The following is a 9,889-nucleotide window of genomic DNA, read 5'->3' as shown; positions in this document are numbered from 1 at the left end:
AAATACGTGGAGCTTGCAGAAGAATTGGTTGAGGATTCGGAAGAGAAACTGGAATAACAGGAGGAGGACTAGGCTGCCTATTATTTCTGGTGTGATAAGTATGGGCAACCACATGATAACTCTCTCTAGTTATTTGCTTGGCATAACTATAAGGACTTATAGGTTTTCTTCCTTGCACAGTGATGATTGGTTTATTCGGAGTACGAAAGGAATCATGATCATACCCTCCTTGGATAGTAAGGAGAGGTGATTTAGGAACTTGAAAGGTGGGAGAAGGATAAGCACCTTGGACTTCAAAGAGAGGCTTATTATGCTCATTCAAGTTTATCATGTTAACCAATTTAGAAGTCTTGTTCTTGTTTAAAGATTTTGATAAAGCCACAAAGTCATCAAGAGCATCATCCAACAAAGTATGATCATAGCTATCAAAAGGTTTATCTTTTGGTTCAAAAGAAGATATCTCTTCATAGAGGGGATTGTTGAAAACAACCATGTTACTAGATTTAGTGGAAGAGTTGATAGGAATGTACCCTTGAGAGGAATCATTCAACTTATCTTTCTCATCACAACGAAATGGCATAGTAACAAGGTTTATGAGTTTTTGGTAAAATGAAGGTTTGGCATCTTTAGGGTTCAAAAACTCATCTAAAGCTTCATCTAATTCATCTTGGCTATACTCATAATAATCATCATAAGCATGAACATTTTGCAAATAAAAGTCTGACATTTTGAAATGAAAGTTGCATGAAAATTAAACACACAATGCAAAGAAACACACTCTTTTTTTTTTTTTTCTTTCTTTTTAATGAAAATGAAATGAAAACACACTAAATCTAGATCTAGATCTAACAAATGAAATGCAAGAGGAAGCAATGATAGATTCACGTCGGGTTCACCAAAATGTGTGGGGGAAAAAGCGAGACTAGGTTAACATGCCCTAATCCTACCTTTTGACACACATTACGGAATACGAAAGAGCCTAGAGGTATCACACAATTGGCTACTTCTTTTTGTGAAAGAGAGAGCCACGGGCTACCTATTAGAATTTCTATTCCTTTGTTGTAATTGAAAGGTAAGATTATGCAAGTTCAATTCCTAACCCTAAAATGCAAGTATGAACTAATAACAAGATTGCAGAATTAAACTTAAACAAGGGAAAGCTGCAAACACAAGGACAAGGCAAGAATGCAGATGCATACCCGGAGTCAAAATTTGACTGAAAATGTTCGGGACGGGGGCGCGGGCGCCACTGTCCTGATTCTGTCCCGGAAACCGCACCTGAAACTGCTGTTTTGCACTCTGGAAAACTATCGGAAATGCTGTCTGCCAGGAGGACCAGGGCGCCCAGCGCCTCTGTCCCAGGGACCAGGGTGCCCAGCGCCCCTGTCCTGGTAGGACCAGGGTGCCCCACGCCCCTGTCCTGGTCTTTTGCTCTGCAATTTGGTGTGGGGTGTTGTCTCAACCTGCTTTTCCCGGATCTGTAACCTGCGGCGTCGTCCGAGTCCTGAAACCTGCACTTATATCTGAAAAGGGTGTTTGGGTGGCTATATAGGGTTTTGCCTTAGTCAAACCCCCGCTTCAGTGATTTCCACCTCCACGAATAGCCAAGTTGTATTGTAAAAGTAATGTGTGTGCAGACCTTGTGTGTGTGCAAGATCTAAAATGCAAGTAAGCAAACTAGAGCAACTTAGAAAGTAAACCCTAATTGCTTGTAAATGATAATGTAAATGCTCTAAATCAAGATGCAAAGTGATCTAAAGCATGAATAAATGATATATTGAAGCTTATGCAAAGACATGAAAACAACATGAAATCATACCCAACCCCCAAGGGAGAGGTACAAGCCAATCTTCAGTCGGTAATCTCCTATTGTTCTTCAATGTCTTCCAAACCCTAAATGGATGAATGGAATTGATAAATGCTTGATAGAGGGATGTTGAATGTTGTTGAAGTCTTCAAAGATCTGCTCTTTCGCTGCATATGAGGTTCCTGAAAACAAAATTCCAGATCCTTTCAAATGAAGAAAGAGAGCTCTTATGTATGAAACCCTAGGTCGCAATTTCGTCTTTTGGCCGACCTAGAGATTGAATCTCCCGCCAATTTCTTGGGGTTAAGCTTTATTTTATGGTTGGATCGTGCTCCTAAAATTTTGGGAAAAATGTCCGGGACCGTGTGCACTCCGGGCACCATGGTCCCGACAACTTTTCACCAAATTTTCAGGGCCGTCAGATATGATGATTTTAGAGAGAATCCCGAAGTTACAAGTAATTTCGAGATGTTTTGACCCCCGAAATCAAGCCCCCAAGTTCAAAATAGGACTTAATTAGGGTTTTTGATTAAATGATGTATTGGAGGAATAACATGAAAAGGGGCACACTTTAATGAAAGGGCCCGACTTTATGATGTGAAGGATGATGAAATAGGACCTTAGACCTAATTAATTTGATTAATTAAGTGCTAAAGGAGAAATGCAATGCAAAATGTAAAATGCACCAAGGCGGGTGCTAAACTAGGTGTGAAATTGTACCACCCTAGCAAGTGCATACAATTTACGACGCTACAAGTTGTCACAATCCGGATCTCATCAAAAGCATCAACTTTATGTTTGTAATCATGAGGCAAAGATCTCAACATTTTAGCCACAATCTCATCTTCTTCAAGGACTCCACTAGCACATATGATGTTCAACACAAGATCATTCACTTTAGCCATAAAGGATGAAATATTCTCATCTTCTCCCATTCTTAGTAACTCATACTTTCCTTCCAAGCTCTACAATTTAACAACTTTCACATGTCTATCTCCTTCATATAGGGTTTCTAGCTTCTCCCAAATCTCATGTTCAGTCTGCAATCCTATCACATTAGTCATCTATGCATCAGCCAGGGCACTCAGCAATGCTTCTTTATATCTTATGTTATGTTCAACATTTTTTATCTTAGCTGCAGTAACATGACCATTTGCAGGAACAATGTATGCATTCTTTGTAATATTCCAATAATCTTCTCCAAGACAATTCAAGTGAACATCCATCTAGTTCTTCCATATAGAGTAATTAGTTCCATCAAATCTTGAACTCTCCTTGAAAATAAGAGCTTCCATCCCGAATCTCCCAAAGCGGTCAAGCTCCTTCTAGAGGATCTATCTTTGATACCAATTGTTGGCAGCAGAACAACAACAATGCATGAAAACTGAGAGGGGGGGGGTGAATCAGTTTTCACCAAACTCAACCAAATTAATCTCAACTTTATATCTGATTAGAAACACCATATCAACAACACACATAATACATGGATTTTTGACATGGAAAACCCGGTCAAGGAAAAAACCATGGTGGGAACCTACCCACAATATGATGATACTCTGCAGTAGTATGTGTAAATATTACATTGGGGAATGCACATGCATTCAAGCACACTGCCTAGAGCTCACTTCTCAAAACAACAAAGGTCTACAACCCTAGGAAGGCTCACTACCTTACAAAGATCGGACAACAATCCAGATTACATGAACTGAAAGAATAACATCTCCAAATGCCTAATCATAGTTCTGGTTAAGCACACCGTCTGCACAACAACACTTCTTTTCTCTTCTCTTCTACCTAAAGATAAATTCGATGATTTGCTCATACAATACTCTCATAGATCATAGATACAACCGTAGACACACATCTTACATGATCACAACACTTATTTATACAAATCATCAACCTTGACCTTAAGGTCGGCTCAACACATAAGACCTAATTACAAAATTACATCACACGATACATAAATCCATAACTAGACCAATTCAATATCGGCAAGGACATAGCATGGAACCAAATCAAATCCTCAAACATGCAACACCACCAAATAATTCGCCAAGATCATCCACAACATGCTAAACCACCAAATATGTCACATAACATGAAGAATACCACGAGACCAAAAAATCATCAATAAAACGCACCACGATCAATGCGGACCACCAAAACGCATAGAACATGATCACAACTGCAACAACTCGAATAACAAGAATCATCATTATTACATCACTGGAGCTCAAGAACACCAATTGACAAATTGAAAGATACGCTTGTGAAGTTCCAAATCATGAACCATCTGATCTGAGGACACACATGAACGTCCCAAACACTCTCCAAAATCTGCACAACATAAGGAATCAATGCCAGAGAAATACAATCCAGAAATCATAACTCTGCAATACAAAACCAACAGAAAAACCAACCACATACTGGACCTCATAACTTGATCAAATCACCACATAGCATCATGGAACTCACACTGAATCAACTATAGATAAGTATCTGAAAACCCATTAACCTGCACCAACACATCTGCAACAAATCACCAAAACAACTCTTTGCAACAAACCAATTCTCTGCAACACGGGAATATGTTGACATCCGTGACAACAACACATTCCAACAACTCTAATATCCAATAAGAATATCCATGGCCCATTATATATGTGGGTCAATTAGGATGACATGTCATGCTTGAGGTGAAGACCAATATTATAGTTTGCACCCAAGGCTTGGAAAACAAAAGATTATATATGTGGGTCAATTAGGATGACATGCCATGCTTGAGGCAAAGACTAATACTAAGGATCGCCAAATCCAAGAATCTCTATATTTCTTGAAGCAATTTGTTTCTTTTCCATCTCCTTGGGAAAACACAACACTCCAAAAACATTGAAGCAACATCTGTGTTGATGCAATAATGATGACTTGCATTCACATACAATTTTCCCAAATCGTCTCTATAGAAAATAAAACTATTTCAACCTACACTTTGAATATATGTTTCAGCCCAGCCTTAGTGATGAAACCTTTAAATGCCATCTTCGTTTGTTTCAAAGAAAGACATATGACGTATTTGTTTTCTTGTCTCTCGATCAATGGAGATTAAGGAGTTTATCTCACATTTTAAAGGGAAATTGGAATTATTACCTTGTAATATGGTTAATTCAAGCATACTTAGCAATAAATTCGCACATTACACAATGTCATGTACTCATTCATCATTGTTATTGAGTGTTATGCAGTTGTCTATTAATGCAATGTGGGATAATCAATCATACTATCTGAAAGGTCCATAAACATATCATTGTACTATGAATCGGTAGCCAAATTTCCATGTGATCGACCACTTTGTTGGCCTTTTGATAAACATGTGATAGCTTTTAATTTTTGGACTGGGGAAGTAGGTCCCCTACCTTTTGAACCAATTTATTTAGTTTCTAGTTCAAAGAAGACATATTGTGAATTGCATTGATGGTGTTTAGAGAATCATCCTCAATGTGGATTTTCTCTTTGTTTAACCTTATACCTATTTGGAGGCTAGGATAACTGCTGGAGTTTAGCTTTGTTAGTTGGTTCCATCCATAAGTTTCTTCATCGCCAAAGCCAAAATGTTTCTTTTGTTATCTTTGATAATGCATTTGAACCCCAAATTTACCTAGATCTATGCAAAATGCCTCGTTAAAGTTTACTTTGACCCCACTAGAAATCAGGATGCACCCAACGAGTGTCACCTCATGGGTTGTGGCTTGATTGAACTCAAGATACTCCATGAATGATGCAAACAATGAGATTAGGATGATTCTTCCTCATTTTCCCATGCCAATGTGTGAATACAAAATGAGATCCATTCACATTTCTTGTTCACAACCTCTATGATTGCCATTTTCACCTTTCATACAACTAGCTCATTGGTTAATTCTACACCTTGGAAGATTCTCCTATTTCATTCCTTCCACACCTCCCAAATTATAAAGGATGGTCTTACAGTCCAAAGACTATCAAAAGTTTCCTTTTTGTTCAGAAAAGACCACATTTTAAAGACTTCCAATAAATCATTAGGTAATGGGCATTTCCAATTTAGATTTCTCATTATATTTTCAACAATATTTCACCATTTCACAATTTAGTAAAATATGATTTGCATTTTCCTTTGCTTGTCTACACAAAGGGCATCTATGGGGCCCATTAGTTCTTAATTTCTGCAATATATCACTAGTCAAGATTCTTTTTTGTATGCAAGTCCAAGAAAAGGCACCAACCTTTGGGAGGAACTTACTACTCCACAAGAGGTCAGAGGGCCAATTATGTTTCTTTGCTAATGTTTTGGCTAGTATGCATCCAATTTTAACATTGTATTTACATGACTTTGCATCACACCATCTCTTTTGAGAGTTATAGCCACTACCTCGTCTATTTTGAGTTTCAAGGTAATAGTCTTGATTTCCATAACCACATGATCTCATTGTTCTAGAAAATAACATAGAAGTGACATGTAATGATCATCCTCCATTTTCACTCCAATAGAGTGCAACTATGTCACAATCATATTCAATGCGTTTAAATTCTTAGCCATATAATCATAAGGAAAGTATGTTATCCAATGATATATCTTTGTATTGGGTGTACCAACTTCTTCCAAAGAGTTTGTATATTAGTTCATTCCTGTACATTTAATGAAATTAAATCTACCCAAGTATAGTCTAATGAAGTCCTTCACCTTTCTTCCCAATAGATTCTAGTCAACTTATAACATTGTAATATATTTAGATCTAGATAAAATACCCTAGAGATACTTTTTTACAAGAATATCGTCCATCCTAATCTTTCACAACTCAAAGTTAGTACTTTTAACTCTCTCCATATTATTCTTGATGTGTTTTCCATTTTCTTCTAATAAGATCTCCTTTTGTGCAAACTCCCACTCAATCCAAGATTAGTACCAAAAAACATTTTCCCTAACACTTTGAACCTAAGGTGATTAAACTTGATACAAAATAAAACAAAGAAAGGCATGAAATATGATTTCTAAATTAACATATGAGAGGTAGTATGCACAAAAATTAAATTAATTGTATAATTACAAGGAAATAAAGATAAAGTCAATATACCATAACATATTGGTTTATTTGCTCTCCTAATGACCAACAACTCTCCCACCCACAAATCTTTGAATGCCATTGCTTTGTCTGCAACTCCCCTTGGAGTCTTGACCTCAACATTGGGTGGTTCACCCACCCCCCCTCCTTTCTTGGGTACAACTCCCACCCTCTCAAACTTGAACTCTGCTCTCGCTTCTTAGGCTCTGTTTTCTATTCCTCTTGCTTCCACACCCTCTACACTGGGTGGATGCCCCTCCCTCTTACGTGGGTGCCTCAATTGTTTTCGTTGGTACTTCTGCCCCATCTGTGGGTGATTCATGCCCTCCCCCCTCATGGATGTCGTCCCTAATGTTGTTGTTGTTGTTGGGGATGCTCAAGCTAATGATGCAACAAATGGTGCTCCCCTGTCTAGTGATGCTACTACTAATGGTGACCGTGCTATGGGTTTTAATGTCCTGCCTAGACCTTTTTCTTTCACTGGTAAATGCAACTTTGCTCGTGTGGTCAGATCTACTACCCAACCCCCTAAAGGGGTTCATCCTCTTCCTTATGTCAAGTCCTCCCCTATGTTGGTTTGTTGATAGGATTTTGTGGACAACGTTGGGTTCTATCAACATTGTGCATTGGTGTACAGATTCTCTAGGCTTTGGCCTTTGTTACCGAACCTCCATCACTGGGTGAGTGATTCATGGATGCCTTTGGTTGCTCATAATATTGAGCTTTTTCCTTGTGCTAAAGGCTTTTTCATTGCTTCCTTTAATTCTTTGTCTAATCGTGACTTGATTTTAGGCAAGTTGTGGGCTTGGGGAGTTCACTCCCTCTCTTTGAAGCCTTGGACAACTTCTTTTAACCCTCTTACCGAACCACTTAATGTGTGTCCAGTTTAGGTTCGCCTTCCAAACCTTCCTCTTCATTTCTAGGAGCATTCTTGCTATGAAGCCACTGGTAACTTTATTGGCCTATTCTTGAAGGTTGATGATGCCATGTCCTCCATGGGGCACTCCACCTTTTCCTACATCTTAATTGATATTGGCATCTCCTCGCCTCTCCCTTGGGATGTGGTTCTTATGGTTGGGGATAGGCCTTGGTCTCAATCGTTGGATTTTGAGGGCCTACCCTTTCGCTGCCAGAAATGCTTCTATATGGGTCACTTAGCTCTGGATTGCTCTCTTCTATGTCACAAAGGTGTTGCTACTTGATGGAAGGATGCTACAACTGATCACTTAACTATCTATGGTACTGAATCTGTTGACTCCTCTCATGAGGATGAGACCTCCTCTTGGGATGAAGTTATGCCTCTTACTGCCACTGATGTTGTTGTTGTTGTCATCCTTGAGGATTCAACTCCTGCAACTCCTATTTTGTAGCTTTGTTCTACTCCTACTGAATCTTCTCCCGATGTTGTTCCTCTACAGTAGCATGTTGTTGTTCTACAACAACACTCAGTTGGTGCCTCTGATTGTCCTCCAACAGAGTCCTCCCCACTTGATCTTTCTTTTGATGATCCCAATGATAGTATTTCCTGGACTATGGTTTGTCATAGGTAGAAAGGGAAGTCTTCTCCCCTCCCCCAAACCCTTCCTTGTCAAGGTTCGAGTGCCCCTTCCCTTCCTTGAGTGGGGTTCTGGGTTGTTGATAGTTTGACAAGATTTTTCTTTTGGCCTATCCGACTGTATTTTTTCGAGGATTTCTCCTCTATTTTGTTGTCTCTCTTACTGGCTTTGTGTTATTGTATTAAGGGTTAGCACCCTTTTTCTTACTAATTTCTTAATAAAAAACATATTGGTTCATGTGTGAAAAATCCTTTTGGGATAAAGAGACTTACATTCCAAAGCAACTCAATTTATTATGTAGAGATAAAAAGTTACAATAAACTTGTAGAGTTAGTCTCTCATAAAAGTGCATCACCAATAATAGGTCTAGAGCAATTTTGGTAGCATAACAATACCTACAAAACTCATGATGAAACCTCCATCTCAAGCATCCAAAATGAAAGTCACAAATTTTGATCTAGGAAGTTGATTGAGCCCACTTTTCTATAAATTGAAGTTCGTAAAAAGATCCATGTCATCATAACTCATTTTCTCTAGTTAAGGCATATTTTAACATTTTTGAGGGTCACAACTGACCTATAGAACAATAAAAAATTATATTTTTGTGTTCTACAAACCTCAAATTGCTTTCTTGGGTTTTTTAATATTAAGATGCAAAAATTATACACATTTCCTAACAATTTTATGAATATGTATTTTCAAATTTCATTCAACCTTTTTATTCGACACCATTTAAAAAATAATTCCTTAATTTTAATTAAATACTTTGTGATAAATTTTGTTTATCTTGGTCTTTAGTAAATTTTGATCATTTATTACACTTCGTTTGAAATTGATTGACATACAAAAAAAAAAATTGCACACCAAATCAGTTGTTTGTGTTTATCATCAAATGTTACTTCTTGCATTATGTATTGCAAAAGGTGACTCAAGATTTTTTTTAGCATTCAATTCCTTTAACATATAAGATAAAATCTTACCTTGGAGTTATTTTTATTTTTTAGATGAAGTTTGTTCATCCATTCCCTATTTTTCTCTCTACCATTCTAATTGCTTGGGTGTTTGGTACTTTAATTTATTTCTACTCTTGAATTGATTACCATCGTCCATGATGCTTAATTTTACAATAATAAGACAAAGTTGATAAATTTGAATGCTCTTTAGGAAGAGAGGACACATGAAGCATGAGGAAAATACTAAATCGTCAATAGAAAATGAGAAACCCTACAAAAATAATGAAAGTAACTTGAAAATGTGAGAGATATAACAATGGAGTTGTGCAACCACAAACCCAATAACTTATTATTTTAAACCATTATATTATCTCTTGTAAATGTAACTATTTGACTAACTTAAACTTCACCATTTCAAATCACCGAGGCTTCACTTAGTGAGCCTGGGTTATAACACATGCGTTCATGGCATAC

This window comes from Cryptomeria japonica, chromosome 2 (genome assembly GCF_030272615.1).
Source record: "Cryptomeria japonica chromosome 2, Sugi_1.0, whole genome shotgun sequence".
NCBI classification, from domain to species: Eukaryota; Viridiplantae; Streptophyta; class Pinopsida; order Cupressales; family Cupressaceae; genus Cryptomeria; species Cryptomeria japonica.
This window is presented reverse-complemented; position numbering follows the sequence as displayed.